The sequence below is a fragment of the Mus caroli genome, chromosome 13, assembly GCF_900094665.2.
Source record: "Mus caroli chromosome 13, CAROLI_EIJ_v1.1, whole genome shotgun sequence".
NCBI lineage: Eukaryota > Metazoa > Chordata > Mammalia > Rodentia > Muridae > Mus > Mus caroli.
In genome coordinates this window covers 52,330,394-52,348,467 of record NC_034582.1, presented here as the reverse complement: position 1 = coordinate 52,348,467, position 18,074 = coordinate 52,330,394, and the positions used below count along the sequence as shown (strand labels likewise).

Genomic DNA, 18,074 nt, shown 5'->3' with positions numbered 1-18,074 from the left:
AGATACACACCAGATATGGAAGAGACCAGAGAGAAGACACATTTGGATAGTCCTTGGAGAAGAATGAAGAGGCATGCAAGGAGCACACATTTATACATGCACGAACTCCAGCACACACACACACACACCCCTCACCCCAGGCCGTAGAAGTCTGAGCCAGTGACTCATCCCTTAGAGTTATTCATTTACCACATTGTTCCAGAACAAAACAAAGCCCCCTGTTGAGCCCTGGTGACTAGACACTGCATCCCTAGCGATGCTCATTGTCTTGGTCATCTAGGACAGGGTCTTCCTTTAAGACTTGTTTGTACTTTGAAAGAATTAAACTCTTATCCCACACTCTGAGACCTTCTGTCTCATCAGGGACCCTAGGACTCAAACAAATATTTACTGACCCTTGCTATAATACAGAGAGGACAGCGGACCAAGGTAAGTAAGTTCTGGAACAGCACCTGAGGAGGCTCAGGGTTTTCCAGTGAGACACCTCACAAGAACACAAAGGGTCAGTGGCCCACCCATGGGCACAGAGAAGGCAGATGGCCTAGGTGGGCCCCACCTCCTTCACTCATAAATCCTTTATCACCTCTAAGACTCAACCTAGTCCCAGATAGCCCCAGATCCTCACCTAGATTCTTCAGTCAGAGGACTCGGCCCTACTTCAAACCAGTGAGCCCTCTCCACTTCATACCTCGTCACAAAGCATTGGGCACGATGCTGCCAAAAATAGCACCAAGTTTTGCTTCTAATTTCATAAGATGCTGAAGTGAGTGTGCACAGGGAAGTACCACCAAAATGTTCAATTTCCAATATGTATGTTCAACAGATGAGTCATACAGATTACATCATTGCAAATAAATGGTATAAATAAAAGAGTGAGATCTATCCAAATTAACACGGAGAATATTGAATTTGTCTTTTGTAAAATATGTGGACCTCGGGGCTAAGGAGATGGCTTGGCAGTTAAGAGTGCTTGCTGCTCTGTTTCCCCAGACCCAATCCTCCAGTCTCATCCCTAGCTCTGCAACAGAACAGCTGCTGCGGCCCACATCTCCTGTGGATCCCACAGAGCTTCCCCTTCTAACCTCCCCTTCTCAGCCTGCTGCTTTATCCCAGCCCCCAGCTCTGGCAGGCACTCCCTGCTGACCCACAGACCAACCACTCCTATAAGGGAAGTAGGTAGGTTGCCTATAGATTTCCCTCTCTCCCTCTGCTCTTCTAGATCCAACTCCAAGTCTCATCCCCAGTTCTATAGTTGATCCTCTGGGGTGACCTCTCTTCACATCTCCTCCAATTCCAAAGATACAAAATGAACAGGTCCTCAGTGGACATGCTGACCTCCTCCATACTGTAAACTCTTCAGACTTTTACCTATCCCCATTCCTAAGTGTCAGCTCCCAATACCCAAAAACACATTTTACCTGGAACCCCCAGTGGCCACAACCATCTGTGCAAAGAAAATTTCCTACTAGGCAACATACAACTGTCACATTCTTGGGAATGCCCAGAAAAAGAACAGAAACCAAGGAACAAAACACTCACCCAACAAAGACAAATCCAGGTCTCAGCTCCTAGACCTATAATCACACCAATCCCAGATGCCTGGATACCAGCATAAGAACATAATCAGTAACAGTCAGGGTGATGTGTCTCCACTAGAGCCCATCTGTCCTACCAAGCAAGCCCTGACTATTCCAACATAGATGAAACACAAAACAGACCAACAAAACAAACAAAAAAATAAAACTTAAAACCACCTGTATAACATGATAGGGATCCTTAAAGAGGAAAGTGATATATTCCTTATAAAAGTCCAGAAGAGAGCCGGGCGTGGTGGCGCACACCTTTAATCCCAGCACTCGGGAGGCAGAGGCAGGCAGATTTCTGAGTTCGAGGCCAGCCTGGTCTACAAAGTGAGTGCCAGGACAGCCAGGGCTACACAGAGAAACCCTGTCTCAAAAAACTAAAAAAAAAAAAAGTCCAGAAGAACAGAACAGCATAAGGAAACAAATATACCTGTCAAGACCTGAAAATAGAAATAGAATCAATACATTCTCAATTAACCAATAAGTCAATAAGTTCCCAAACTGTGGGAATTCTGGAAATGAAAATTTTAGGAATGTAAACAGGAACGGCAAAGGCATGCTTGATCAAGAGATGGAAGAGAGAATCTCAGGCACTGGAGACACCATAGAACACATGGGTAAATCAGTCAAAGAAAATGTTAAATCTAAAAAACTCCTGAAACATAACATCCAGGAAATCTGGAATGATATGAAAATGCCAAACCTAGGAGCAATATATGAAGACGAAAAAGAAGAAGAAGAAGAAGAAGAAGAAGAAGAAGAAGAAGAAGAAGAAGAAGAAGAAGAAGAAGAAGAAGAAGAAGAAGAAGAAGCTGCTCAGTTCAAAGGCCCAGAAAATATTTTCAACAAAACCTTAGAAGAAAAATTTTCTAACCTAAAGGAGGAGTTGCCTATACAGGTACAAAAAACATAAAGAACACCAGATAGATTGGGTCAGAAGAAAAATCCCCTTGGCACATAATAATCAAAACACTAAACATAAAGAAAAATGTGAGAATATTAAAAGCTGAAAGGGAAAAAAGACCAAGTAACATATAAAGACAGACCTATCAAATTATACCTGACTTCTCCATGGAGACTTTAACAATCAGAAGAGTCTGGACAGATGTGCTGCAGACTCTAAGAAACCACAGATGTCAGCCCATACTATGATATCCAGCAAAACTTTTAATAACCATCTATTGAGAAAATAAAATACTTCATGAAAACAACAAATTTAGGTAATATATATCTATAAATGCAGCTCTACAGAAGGTGCTAAAATAAAAATTCCAATTTAGGGAGGTACACTACTCCCATGAAATCAAAGAAGAGAAACACACATACCACCATCACCATCACCACCACCACCACCACCACCACCAACAACAACAACAACAACAACATAACAAGAATTCACAATCCTTGATCACTGATCTCTCTCAATATCAATGGTCTTAACTCACCAGTAAAACACACACACACACACACACAGAGAGAGAGAGAGAGAGAGAGAGAGAGAGAGAGAGAGAGAGAGAGAGAAAATTCACCAATAATAAAACATCCCTAGAGGCACTGCATGTTTGGCTGCTATGTCACATGTTTGTCAGTAGGTGGCAGAGAGGAGAGGCTGTGTCTATGCTTGGTGCTCTGGTCTAGCAACATCTGAATATTAGTAATCTAATATTCCCTGAAAAGACCGAGCCTGAGATGACCACCAGTCTGGCACCAGGCAGGTCCCAATGGGCTGCCAGGACAAGGAGCAAGTCAGAGACTAGAAGAACCCCACCTGGGTCCTGGGGCCCTGGGCAAGGAGCAAACTGGAGATGAACACCAGATAGGCACCATGGGGCCCAGACCAGAATGTAGCCTGAGATGACTACCAGTACAGTGCCATGCAGGCCATGAGTTGGGGGATATCAGACCATGCAGAGGTGGCCCTTGCCCAGTGCCATAATGCATGAACAGGGCATAGCACTCATGAGACCACTCCAGAGATGATCCAAGACACTCAGAGACCCTGGGCACTACTAAGAGGAGTAAGTGGTGGAGAAATGAAGAGAAAGAGAAACAGAAGTATGTGGGCACATGAAGAGAAGCAGAACGGGTAGCGAGGAACAGCCTGATGTGAGTAGTCAGTGATGCCACCTGGGACCATGGTAGGGCTCTGGCCTGTGTTGTCATCAGGGTTCATAAATGGGTCTGTGGCCTTGAAACAGCAAGGATCTATTACCACCAAAGGCCAGGCAGACATTCTGGGTGTGTGCTGCTACCTGGAAACATCATGAGAGATTTGGCCCTGAAGGCATGAGAGCAGGAGACCTGCCCCTGCCCCTCCTGCATCCTTTGTCATCTATGGCAGGCAGGGGAGCTGGCCCCCTGGGTGATAAGAGTAGGAGAACTGGCCATGTTCCTCACCAGCTGCAACATTCAGGAGAGTTGGCCCTGCATCTTTCCTGAGCAGCAGGATAGAGATGGCCCTGGTAGCAGGGTTGCTGGTGAGCCAGTCATGAGGGCATAAGAGCTGGAGAGCCAGTAGGCTGACCAGCTCATATCCTCTCAGGCCCAGATCCAAGGTCTTGAATTGGCTCAACCAACATCTACCCCATTGATGAACTGCTGGAGTGCATGAAGGGACTGGTCTCACAAATGCAAGACTACAGGATCTCCATGACAAAGGGCAACAACAGAATATCTGAGAGGAGTCCCAATGAGGTTCCAGCACTGATAGAGTAGCAGAAGCCAAAGACCTCAAACCAGAACAAAGAGTCATTGCAATAAACACTTGCAAGTAAAGAGGTGTGGACAAAGGGTTTGCTCTGGGACATAATGTGACTTACTACATTTTTCACAGTAAGTTTTTTTTTTAACTCTGTTGAGGGGGGAGCTTCAAAGGTAGAGGGCAGGTATGAGGGGAAGGGGAAATGAGTGGGATTGGGGTCCATGATGTGGAATTCACAAAGAACCAATAAAAAGCTTTTTTTAAAAAATCAAAACAAAGAATAGTAATTAAAAAAAAAAGACACAGACTAACAGAATGGATGCAAAACCAGAATCCATCCTTTTGTTGCATTCAAGAAACATACCTCAACATCAAGGATAGACACTACCTCAGGGTAAAGGGTTTAAAAAAAAAAGATATTCCAAGCAAATGGACCTAAAATCAAGCTGTTGTAGCCATTGTAATATCTAATAAAATACACTTTAAATCAAAACCAATAAAAAGAAATAAGGAAGGACACTATATGTTCATGAAAGAAAAAGTCCACCAAGATGACATTTGAATTCTTAATATCTATTCCCCAAATGCAGGACCTCTACAGTCGTAAAAGAAACACTATTTACTACAGCTCACATTACATATTAACCCTTACACTCTGATAGTGGGAGACTTCAATACCCCATTATCACCCATAGGCAGGTCATTGAGACAAAAGAAAACAAGAGCTAAATGCTGGAGCTAACAAATGCCATAAACCAAATGGATGTAACAGATATTTATAGAACATTTTACCCAAACACAAAACGAATAAGAATATACCTTCTGCTCTGCACCAACTGACCACATACTCAGACAAAGCAAGTCTCAACGGATAAAAGAAAACTGAAGTCACTCACTCCCTGCATCTTATCAGACCACTGTGGATTAAAGCTGAATATCAACAACAACAGAAATGATAGAAAGCTCAAAAACTCATGGAAACTGAAAAACTCCCTACTGAATGAGAACTGGGTCAAGATAGAAAGAAAGAAAGAAATTATAGACTTCCTAGAATTCAATGAAAATGAATGCACAGCATACCCAAACTTACAGGACACAGTGAAAGCTGTTCTACGAAGCAAGTTCATAGTGCCTACATAACAAACTGGAGAGATCTCACACTAGCAACTTAACAGCACACCTAGAGCAAATGGAAGGACTAGCAGGCAAGAGGAGTAGGGAGCAAGAAATAATCAAACTCGGGGGCTAGAATCAATAAAATAGAAACAAAGAGAACAAAACAAAGAACCAGTGGAATAAAGAGTTGGCTCTTTGAGAAAACCAACAGGATAAACAAACAAAATCAAAACTAAAAGGCAGAGATACAAATTAACAAAATCAGAAAACAAAAGTGGGACATAACAGCAGGCACCAAGGAAATCCAGAGAACCCTAAGGACAAACTTTAAAGTCCTGTACTCCACCAACTTGCAAAGTCGAAAGGAAATGGATAATTTTTCTTGGTAGGTACCACTTAACAAAAGCAGATAAGCAATTTAAATAAACCTACAACCCCTACTGAAATAGAAGTAGTCATTAAAAGTATCCCAATCAAAAGAAGTCGAGGGCCAGATGGTTTTAGTGCAGAAACCCTGTTACCCAAATCACATAAAGATCCAACAAAGAAAGGGAACTACAGATCAACTTCTCCTGTGAACGTGGATGCAAAAATACCCAACAAAATAGCCACAAACTGAATCAAGAACACATCAAAATGGCCATCCACCATAATCTAACAGGGATGCAGGGATGGTTCAATGTGAAAAAAAGTCAAGGAATGTAATCCATATAAACAAAGTGAAAGAAAAAAAAACACCATGATCATCTCATTAGAAACAGAAAGACCTTTGACGAAATCCAACACCACTTCATGATGAAAGTCCAGGAGATGTTAGGGACATACCTAAACATAATAAAGGCAGTTTACAGCAGGCCTATAGCCAACATCAAATTAAACTGAGAGAAACTCAAAACAATTCCAGTAAAATCAGGGACAAGATTGTCTACCCTCTCTATTCAATATAGTACTCAAAGTCTTAGCTAAAGAAATAAGACACCTGAAAGAGATCAAAGGGGATACATATTGAAAAGGAAGAAGATATTTGCAGATGATATGATAGTATACATTGGTAACCCTAAAAGTTCCACCAGGGAACTCCTATAGCTGATAAACACTTTCAGCAAAGTAACTAGATACAAAGTTAGCTCCCAAAGATCAGTGGCTCTCCCATCTACAAAGGACAAAAGAACTGAGAAAGAAGTCAAGAAAACAACCCCCTTGACAAGAGCCTCAAAAAGTATAAAATAACTTGGAGTAACTCTAACCAAACAAGAGAAATACTTGTATGGAAAACAAAACAAAACAAAGCAAAGCAAAACAAAACAAGTCTTTAAGGAAGGAAATTAAAGAAGAACTCAGAAGATGGAAACATCTCCCAAGTCCAGGCATCTGTAAGATTAGCATAGCCAAAGCGCTCATCCTACCAACAACAATCTACAGATTAAATGCAATTCCCTTTAAGATTCCAACACAATTTTTTACAGACAGTGAAAGGACAATTCTCAACTTCATATGGAAAACCAAAAAACCCAGGATAGTGAAAACAATCCTGAACAATACAAGGATTGCTGGAGGTCTCACCATTGCTGATTTCAAGTTGTACTACAGAGCTTTAGTAATTAATAATAATAATAATAGTAGTAGTAGTAATAAACCATGATATTGGCATAAAAACAGACACACTGCTTAATGTAATCAAGTTGAATACCCAGACATAAATCCACCTAACAAAACCTGATTTTTCTAAAGGAGCTAGAAATACACACTGGAAAAAAGACAGCATCTTCAACAAATGGTATTGGTCTAACTGGACAGCTGCATGTGGAAGAATGCAAATAGGTCCATATTTATCATCCTGCATAAAACTCAAGTCCAAGTGGGTCAAAGACCTCAACATAAAATCAGATCCACTGAACCTGATAGAAAGTGGAGAATAGCCTTGAACATTTTGGCACAGAAGAGGATTTACTGAACAGAATACCAATAACATAGGCACTAAGATCAACAATTAATAAATGTGACCTCGTGAAACTGAAAAGCTTCTATAAGGCAAAGAACACCATCATTCAAACATAATGACAGCCTACTGAATGGTAAAGGGTTTTTGCCAAATCCACATCCAATAGAGACTAATATCCAACACACACACACACACACACACACACACTCACACACACACACACACATATGTGTGTGTGTTTGTGTATCTCAAGAAACTAGATTTTAAAAAAACAATAGTCCAATTCAAAATAGAGTACAGATCTAAATAGAATTTTCAATAGTAGGAACTCAAATGGCTAAGAAATACTTAAATATTCAAAATCATTAGCCATTAGGGAAATGCAAATCGAAATTACTTTGAGATTCCATCTTACATTTGACAGAATGGATAAGATCAATAACACAAGTGACAGCTCATGCTGGTGAGGATAGGGGGTAAGGAAAACATTCACCTCTTGCCAGTAAACTTATATCGTGTACAGCCACTATTAAAATCAGTGTAGCCTTTCTTCAAGAAGATGGGAATCAGCATACCTGAAGATTCAGCTATGCCTTTAGGCATATACCCAGAAGACGCTTCATCCTACCACAAGGACACTTGTTCAGTGTCCACTGCTGCTTTCTTCATAATATCCAGAAACACCAGAAATTGGAAACACCCTAGATGTCTCTCAACAGAAGAACGGATAAAGAAAATGTGGTACATTTACACAATGGAGCATTTACTCAGCTCTTAAAAATTGACATCATGAAATTAACAGGCATAAGGATGAAACTAGAAAAACTCATCCTGAGTGAGGTAACCTGTGGGAAGCCACATGTGCCATTGCAGGGTGGCCCTGGCTACCACTGGCCACCACGCATAAGTTTGGGTAGACATCCATTGTGGGCATATGCAGTAAAATTTTTTGCCAAGATGAGGTTTTGAGAATTAACCAATCAGATGAGAGACATGTTAACCAATCAGATGAGAGACATATTAACCAATCAGATGAGAGACATGTTAACCAATCAGATGAGAGACATGTTAACCAATCAAATGTGAGACATGCAAATGAGGTGGTAAGCATAACCAATCCAGGTGTGAGACACGCCTCTCCTAGGCCTATATAAGCAGCACCAGTTCTGGGCTTGGGGTCTCTTCTCCTCTGCAATCAAGCTCTCCCAATAAACATGTGCGGTGGCGAGTCGGGCGTGCACAAGAGTAACCCAGATCCAGAAAGATAAACATGGCATGTAGCCACTAAATAAATAAATAAATAATAACCAACCTGCCATCCATAGACCCAGAGAGGCTAGGTTTGGATAAAGAAACTGGGGTGGGGAGAGGAACATAGATCTCCTGGTAAGGGAAATGGACTTTATGGGTGGATTCGGGGCAGGTGGGAACTGGAACAGAGGATCAGGTGGGGAGGGAGAGGGGAGATAGGATTGCGGGATGGAATGTGAGAAGAGACATCTAGATTTGAGGGGCATCTGAGGGATGGTATGGAAACAGTGCAGTGGAACTTTCTGAACTATATGAAAATATTTCTAATGAGTTCTCCTAATGATGGGGGATATGGACTCCCAACTAGACATTTCTTGTCACCGAACGAGGCTTCCAGTACCAGGACTTGGCTGCATTCAATTGAGTTGTTGTTCAAGGGTCCCATGGAAATTCCCGAACAACCCAGGCTGTTCCTATGACAATGGGTGACTCCCTGCAAAGTGACAGCAAGGCCCCATTGCCAAGGACAACACCCACACTCAACTTGGAGAAGTCAAGCTAGTGCCCACGTGAAAGCTTCACCCCCACATTCATGGGTGCCAGGAGGTCCTCTGCAGACAACCAAAAGAGATACGTAAACATCCACCCAGCCACAGCCCCTTGACCTCCAGTTTGTCCTGTCTGTGAAATATGCTAGAGCCACCAACCTAGCACAGAACTTGTGGGAGTGGCCAAACAATGCCTGGTATGACTTAAGGCCCACTCCATGAGAATGAAACCCATACCCAAGACTAAGACCAGGATCCACAGATTGGATGGCACAGAGATCTAGGATAGATCCAAACACTACTAATCTCCCAATGAGATTCCGCCATACACATAGATAAGTGCTCTATTCAGCCACCACCAGACAGTAGATGGGAACAGCAGCAGAGACCCACAGCCAGACTGTATCTAGACAGTCCTTGGAACAAACAGCTCCTCTAAATGAGATGTCTGCATTCATCTCCTCCCCTCGGAGCTTGAGGAACCCCGCAGAAGAGGAGCTGGAACAGCCAGAGTGGATAGAGGACACTAGGAGAACAAGAGCATCAGAATCACTGAGTAAGGCTCACATGGACCCAGAGAGACTGAAACAGTGAGCGCCAGGCCCTCTGCGCAGGAGTCACACACAGATTGATAGATAGATAGATAGATAGATAGATAAAATCTTTCAGCTTAGAATTTTTTTTGTGGGACTCCTGAGTGGGTCTCTAATTCTTGTGCCTCCCTTTGGCTTTTTTCCCTTCAGTTGGGTGCCTTGGTCCAATCTCCATATGATGGTTTTCATTTTATCCTATTTTATTTTATTTCGTCATGTTTGGTTATCATCTCTTAGAAATCTGTTCTTTTCTAACAAGAGATGGACAGGGAGTAAGTCCGAAGGGAGGGCAAGTGGGGAGGAAGTAGGAGGAGCAGAAAAACAGTGCTTGCTGTTCTTGCAGAGAGTGGGGTTCACTTCCTAGCACCCACATTCGAGGGCTCACAACGGCCCTCAACTCCACAGCTCTAGGGGACCCCATGCCCTCTCTGACCCCTGTTGCCCCTCACACAGACACACAGATGCATACACTTAAATTGGAATAATAATTTTTAAAAAAGAATGAGCTCAAAGCCAACTATCAAAGCCAACAGGGAGTTTGAGAAGGAGCATTTCCCATCCTACATCAGGTAATTCAACTTTCATGCCCTGCAGCACTTCCAACAAAAGTGTTTCACGCTTTCAGTGAAAGCGTTTAGTCAGCTTCCTGACACTGTCACCAATACTGGAAACAAACAACTTAAAAGAGGGAAGATTTATTTAGGTTCAGGGTTTGAGATTTCTGCCCAAGTTTGTCTGTCTCTGTTGCTTTGGGGCTGATGGTCAGGCAGGACCCTGTAGCCAGATGGTTTAATGGAGAAAAGCTCTCTACCCAGAAGCCAATAGAGACAGAGAAAAAAGTATCAGAGTCCTGATATCTGTTTCAGAGGCATGTATGTCCCTGGTGATCACCCATGCCCTGCTGGTTTTGCCACCTCCTGCTGGTTCCATTGGCCCATGACTAAGTCTTGAATATGGGAGTTTTTTTGAGAGATACTTCATATCAAAGCTATGGGGAGTGATACTAATTATCAATTGTGGTGACACTCTGTGTTTTAATATTTGAGAAATTGGATTCAATTTTGGAAACAGCAGGAGACAGCTGCTGTAGAATCTGGGCTCCTGAAAGAAGGGAAGGGAGAAGAAGCTCCGCCATTTTTCCTCTAGTCTAAGACCTACTCAGTGCAGGGGCTGTGCACGGGATGCATTTGGAAGTACTGGCACCATTTTCTACCCACTGCCAGAGATGCTGTGCCTCAGCTCTGTTCGCTAATCCATCCTGGCACTGATAAAAATCAATAATCCCCACCTGGTCACTCCTGTCTCACCTCTCCTCACCGAGGTAACTCTGCCTAATCAAGCCAGTGTCTCTGGTCTCACCCTGGGGAGCCTATGGTGTCTTCGAAGGTTGGTGGAGATTCATTGGAAAATTGTTAGGGTTTGGGAAAACCAATAAACTTTCACAGTGAAAGCCAGGAGCTAGAATCAGAGTCAGCTGGAATCAGAGCCAGCTGGAGTCAGAGCCAGCTAGAATAGCTTCATACCAGAAGCTGTTTGAACAGCCCTTGAGATGCTGAAGGGCAGTCCCAACAGAAGCATATGCAGGAATTGGACAGGTTTACTCCTGGTGTATTTTTCAACTTGTGACAACTTTGGAAAAGTAACTTATTCGATGGAGTTTCACTTTTTTCCTGTGTTGATGTATCCTTCAACTTGCAACATAAGTTATTTTGGGAAAGTAACTTATTGAATGGAGTTTCACTTTCTTCCTGTGTTTTAAGAATAGCAAAGGTGCCAGGAACTGCATCTTAGCAATCCTACAGGATAAACAGGTCAGTACCAGTGAAGGCACTCAGTGAGGACTTTGCATTTGAGAGAAATGCTAGGCATTCATTAGTGAAGTGTGATGATTTGCTCTCGTGTTTTTAAGCTAAAGGTTCTATTCACATACTCACATTCTAGAAAGACACGGAAAGAATATTAACAGTTGTGTAAGAAAAAATGATCACAGCCTCAGAGACACCAAGCAGGGTGTCCAGTTGACTGGCATTGGTCATGGGAATCATGATGTCCCCTAGGAAACTCCCCAGGCATTATTTCAGAGAAAATTCTCAAGGCTTAAAGGTAACTATCCTGTATCCTCCATCCCTCCTTCCTATCTTACCTTGCTTTTTCCTCCTTTCTTTCCTTCCTTCCTTCATCCTCTAAGAGATCATGGCTAGAGTCCAAAGATATCAAGATATTAGGCAATAGGAAAAAAAAAGTTTGGCATCAAAAATAGGGTTGGATCCTAGTTTAATAGCAAATCTATACAAATGTGGGCAAGTTACTCAATCTCTATTAGTTTCATTTTCCCTTCTGTGAAACTACCATCTACCCTGAGAATGGTTACCAGACTTTGCACATGGGCCTGTGGACTGTTTTACTTAAATCAGCTGTGTGTGAAGGCCTTGGTCATTTGGGATTTGTTCTGTTGATGACCATGTCTCCAGTGGACTGCCTTGGCACTTCTGTCAAAGCTCTCTCTCTCTCTCTCTCTCTCTCTCTCTCTCTCTCTCACACACACACACACACACACACACACACACAGGTCTATCTCCTGGTTATCTGTCCTGTCCCAGTTTTCTGGCCTGTTTGTCTTGGTGGTGGCTTCACATATATTAATTATCGCTGTTTTCTGATGACACTTAAAAGTCCTAAGGAAAATGTCATTGGGTTTTCTTCAAGGATTAGACTCTCTGTGGATAAAGATGCTTGTGTTTACTCTCCAGTATGGACACTCCTCATTTCTTTGTCTTGCCTCTTTGCACAGGCTAGAATGTCTGATGGGCAGCATTGTACCACTCTCACCGAGAATTCCTTTTGCTCTGTTTGACCCTTCAGTATAACTGCCTGCTTTCTGCAGACCCTTTTTCATGTAAGGAAGCTCGGCTTCATTTCCATGCTTAGGGAAAGTTTAGTTTGTAATCAGGAATATGTTTTTGGATTTCAAATATATATTATTTTTCTCATACATTGAGTCGATTTTATTTTTCAGTTTTCAGTTTTACTTTATGATTTATGGCATTGGTTTAAGTTTTAGTTTTTAATTGTGTTTCTTTTTGCAAGCATTAGGATCACACACACACAGAGAACCTGAGGATGGTGAAAAAGTGTGTTGGATCCCGTGGAGTTTGGAGTCACAGACAGTTATGAGACATCTGTTCCAGGAGTTGGGGATTTCACAGATCCTCTGTGAGAGTGACAAACACTGTCAATCACCAAGAATCCTCCAATCTGCACAAGGATTTTTGACAATAAATCAACTTCAAAAAGATAAAGATCCTGTTCACAACTTATAGCTTTCCTTCTAGATACTGTGAGTATAATTTGATTAAAATTTGCATAAACTATATGCATATTCATGAGGGGTATCAGCATATAGTTTTTCTTTCCTGTAATGACCCTGTATGATTTTTGCCTCTAGTTTCACTCTTGGCTTAACACTGACCTCACACAATTCATAAGAAAGTCTGGCCCTCTTCCTAAGCTCCAGGAATTTATGCAAAATTGGTTTTCTGTTTTTCAGACGGTTGCTAGACTTTATCAAAAAGTCACTGAGCATGGATTTCATAGAGAAGGTTTTCACTAAAACCTCAAGTGTCTGGCTGGACGGGGCTGTGCACGGGCAATACCAGTATATGAGGCTGTAGTGATTGGAAGCCAACCTGAGCTACACTGTGAAATCCCAGGTCAAAAAAAAAATCAACATTTAAAATGATAACTGATATACCAGATCTAATTCATCTCACCACTGTGTGTGTGTATGTGTTGTTTACTTCCTATCTACCCCATTTCTCCTTCCTTTTCCTCTTGTGTGCCTTGTCCTGTATTTTGTGGGTTCATTCCATTCCTTCATTGCATTATTAGCTGCACAACTGTTATTTCAGTGCTTGTTCCGGCTGAAGCACCCCTAGTTTGTGCTTTACTGCACTTTCTGCAGAACACAGGGACAATGGTTCGCACCTGTTCACTGATCCACTCCCTGCAGGCACAGGGACAATGGCTCACACCTGTTTCTCACCTCTCACCTAGCATTTCCATATTTGCACAAAACCAATAACTACCATGAAAGTTCAACTTTCAACCACATTGGGTGGGGGCGGGGTTATCTCTATGTGTTTTCAGACCCTGGAACAAAGGACTGGGGTGCATATTTTACCTGACCTCCAGTTTCTCCCAGAATCTGTCAGTCCCTGCCTGGCATCCCCTGTCCCCAACCCTGAACTTTCCAGCCTAGAGAATGGGTTGCTCTTCCCAGAGAGGCTCCTCCCTGAATAATCCAGACATCCCAGACACTTCAGTCTCAAACTCCCCTCCCTCCCTCTATCTTTCTTGTCTTTTCTCTCTGTATGAAGGTAGGACCTTTCTCTCTTTCTCTCCCACACCCTCCGCTTCTCTCTCCCCATGGTGACTTCCCAGTCCTTGATCCTTGGGGCCAGTGGACTCGCCCTAGAGTAGCTTCCCAATAACCCTACTTTTAATATATTCTAATCTTGCTTGAATTGGCTCATTTCACCTGTGGAGAAATAGCCTATCAGATTGCCTTTAAAGATGTGCAAATCTGTCCGTGGTACTTTGTTGCACTCTCTTCCGGTGCGTGGTTAGGACTTGCAGCAGAATTGCTATCCTTCCATCTGAGGGGTTTCCTATGACATTGCTTGCCATGTAGGTCAGCTGGTGATAAATTCTCGTTGCTTCCATATGACTGGAACTGTCACTATTTTGCAGTCACTTTAGGAGACCACTTTTAGCAAGAGCAGCAGTCCAGGCTGGCACTAATTTTATTACTCTAAATCAACTCCGGTTGATCACATTGATGTCATTGTATTTGGGGTCTTATTTTCCTCAGTCTTAAAGTTTTCCTTTCATTACTGGCTTCGGGAACTTGGACTGCCATGTTTCCTGCTACTGTTGAATCTCTGTTTTTGGTGCTTGCAGTTCGTTTCTTGGATTTCTGACCATCACATGCTCTGACTAAGAATGGTTCATACTGGAGTTTCACATGGAGGAATGGTCTGCACAGCATCGAATGCCAAACTGGGGATTTCCCTGATAGCCATCCATGACCAGAGGCCTGAATCAGAGACAGAACTAGGCAGACAGACCCGTGGCCAGTGTCAGACCTTAGGCAGGCTTCTATTAACAGGAGATACTTCAGGGTGGTTTTTTATGTGTTCCATGGAAAAAGAAAAGAAGCAGAAGAAATAGATTAGAAGAAACATACTGACATATGGAAATGAGGGAGGCTCCAGAAAGAGAACACAAACTGGGATTTATGTACACACCCTAAACTGCATGCAGAGCTTCTGTTAAGAATGGTACAGTGCCGGCTGGAGAGACAGTGGTTATCAGCACTGACTGTTCTTCCAGAGGTCCCGAGTTCAATTCCCAGCAACCACATGCTGGCTCACAATCATCTCTAATGGAATCTGATGCCCTCTTCTGGTGTGTCTGAAGAGAGTGACAGTGTACTCATATACATAAAATAAATCTTAAAAAAAAAGGTACAGTGCATTAAAAGAGCCTTAACTCAGAGAGGACACAGAGAAGATGAAAAGGTGGGGCACAGAGGAAGAGGAAGAGAAGGATGAGGAGGAAGAGGAGGAGGTCGTGGGTCAGGTGTCAGGTTAGACTGCTTACTACCATAGCTGCAGGTGGCTTTGGAAAGTCTCCACTCTCGTCCTTGGTCCCTTCTACAAGTCTACATTCAGTTCTTCAGATAGCTATGAATAATTCCTCAGCCATGTCCAGAGAGGCGCCCTGAGAAAATATTTCGAAAGATGCCCTCCCTATGGCCACACAGAGTGGGCATAACAGATACATCTAAAGAGAGAAGAGTTTTAGAATTATGGCATTTTCTTTCTCTTCCCTGACTAAGAGAAAAATGGCACACACAAAGAAAACTGTAAAAGAGTTTAAGGAAGAACGCATTGTTGGTTGGCAACAGCTGAACCCAGGCAAAGCTTTATGGCTTGGGCAGTTTCCTGAATCCTGAACTGTGGGAGTTAGATGCAGGGGGAGCACATAATGGCTGCTTCTGTCCACGAATCTAAGCCTCTTCCTGCTATGCACTGAGAGTCGTGGTTGCAAAAACATTTTCACAAAGTGGAGCAGGTAGAAGCTGCTGCTATGGTGGTTCAAGCAGATGTGGGAACAGATACAGGTTCTAGGAGTGGAGAAGTGGGATTCTTAAATCCACACAGGAATCCAGGGCCACAAAGAGTGCAGCCACTGAGAGACATGGTATCTGGGAAGTAACCTTGACAGGGACATAGGACGCAGGAGCCGCAGCCGCAAGAGAGTATGGGAACTCTCTGATCAGTGCTTCCAGATATAATTGTGCCAGCATGTACCTGTCAATTCCCCAGTTGACAGGCATATGGTTATTCCCAATCTCTAGCAATACAGACATTTCTGCTATTAAATAAAAAACAAACAAGTTTCCTGGCTCACAGAAATAAGCATTTCTTTACATTATATATCTAGGAATGGAATTACCGGGTCATAAGGTAACATGAATTGTTCCTATAATGTGAAATTCTAATTATGTGTGAAACTGAGTTGTTTATGTATGTCAAACATATACTCATTTAGATCTATTAGCTTATTTTCTATCTGTATATGAGTACCTCAGTATTATCTCTGATAGCTTAAAAATAAATCCTGATATCTGCTAGCCCAATCCCTGCGTCATATATTCCCCCGGGAATGTTAGTTATTGAGAGGTTTGCTGCTCCTCGCAAATTTTAGAATTAGCTTCACTCACCAAACCAGACAAAGCCTATTCCTCCACCCCACTGCAAAAGATGCAAAAGTTGGGGGGGGCTGTATAATATATTCTCTCTCTCTCTCTCTCTTTCTGTGTGTGTGTGTGTGTGTGTGTGTGTGTGTGTGTGTGTGTAAGTACAGGTGTCTGCAGAGGCCAGAAAAGTTGTTGGGTCCCCCCTGGAGCTGGAGTTACAGGATACTGTAAACTGCCCAGTGTGGGTGCTGGGAACCAGAGCTGATCTTCAGCAAGAACAGTCTGCAGTCTTAACCACCAAGCCCCTCTCCAGCCCCACAGCGGTTTGGTTTTATTTTTATTTTATTTTAAGTTTAGTAAAGACAGATACGGGAAGAACATGCTAATGGAAAGGTGGTGTGACAGGCTTAATAAATTATTCTAAAGCAAATTGCATCTTTAAGGATAAAATCAAGACTCGATGAAAGAAAACTTGAACAGAAAAGCATAGCCACTCTAATTGAGTATAAACGCCACCAGAGCCACCTCCAAACGCTTCAAGAAAGGAGAAGCGAGAAGAGAAATTGATCAGGCAATCATCACGGGGTATTTCAACACACGCCTCTCAGAACCGATAGCTCAAGTGAATGAGAAATGTATGACAATAAAAAAAAATCAGCAACAAAATAAGCAGTATTGATCTGACGACAGACATCCTTTGAGAGAGCAAACATGGCCTTCTCCAGTACATATGGCTAATTTGCAAAACCTGACAATGTTCTGGGCCACAAAAGAAGCTCGTGCCAAGAGATCAATACCACAACACTGAGTTCTATAACCAGAAGGCAATAAAATTAGAAATCAATAGCAAAACGGCAGCTTTCAGATGCCCGTAGAAGCAGTGCTTGCAGGATTGTTCACATCTTGCTGAGCTCTTGAAGGGACACCCAGCAGACAGTCTCTCCACTGAGAGTAAGGAAAAAGGCTGTGGATGGAGCCAGACTCCAGGGGAGCCAAGCCGGGCATCAGTGTACACTGCCTGTGACCTCAGAAGCAGCCTTTCTGTGACATCTAGAAACAAAGCTGTGGAGGTGTTAAGTGAGATGATAAATCACACCCCGCATAAAAGCGGGGCTCTGCAGATACATCCATTGCTTGTGTTCAAGATTTCGATCTGGCCTTTTAATTCTCTTTTGTTGATTGTCATACTAATGTTAGATTTACAGGACTGCAGTACAGTCTCTATTTGGCATGTTATCCCAGCACAGGGGATTCCAAATCTCAATTACTGACTTGAGTTCAAAGACACCATTGTCATGAAAGTCTCCCACTTGGTTCTCTGGGTGCAGCTGGGGAAAGGGAGGAAGGGTGGGGCCAGGGGAGGCCCAGGGAGTGCTAGTCCCAGGAGGTCCTTGCAAATTCGCTATTTATGATATCCAAAGACCAGTTCTTTCTTACCAAAGATGGACTAATGCTTTTCATTGTTGTTTTGGCTGGGTTTGGGTTTTGGTTCTCTCTCTCTCTCTCTCTCTCTCTCTCTCTCTCTCTCTCTCTCTCTCTCTTTCACTCTGTTGCTATGGATGGAACTCAAGACCTTT

General features: G+C 42.8%; 1 non-coding gene across 1 annotated transcript; it reads left to right on the top strand.

Moving 5' to 3' along the window:
• The first annotated feature begins 3,121 nt into the window (after positions 1-3,121).
• On the top strand, positions 3,122-3,250 carry LOC115029156. Its single transcript, XR_003834722.1, has one exon. It is a non-coding gene; the product is annotated as a small nucleolar RNA SNORA17 (small nucleolar RNA).
• The last annotated feature ends 14,824 nt before the right edge of the window (positions 3,251-18,074 follow it).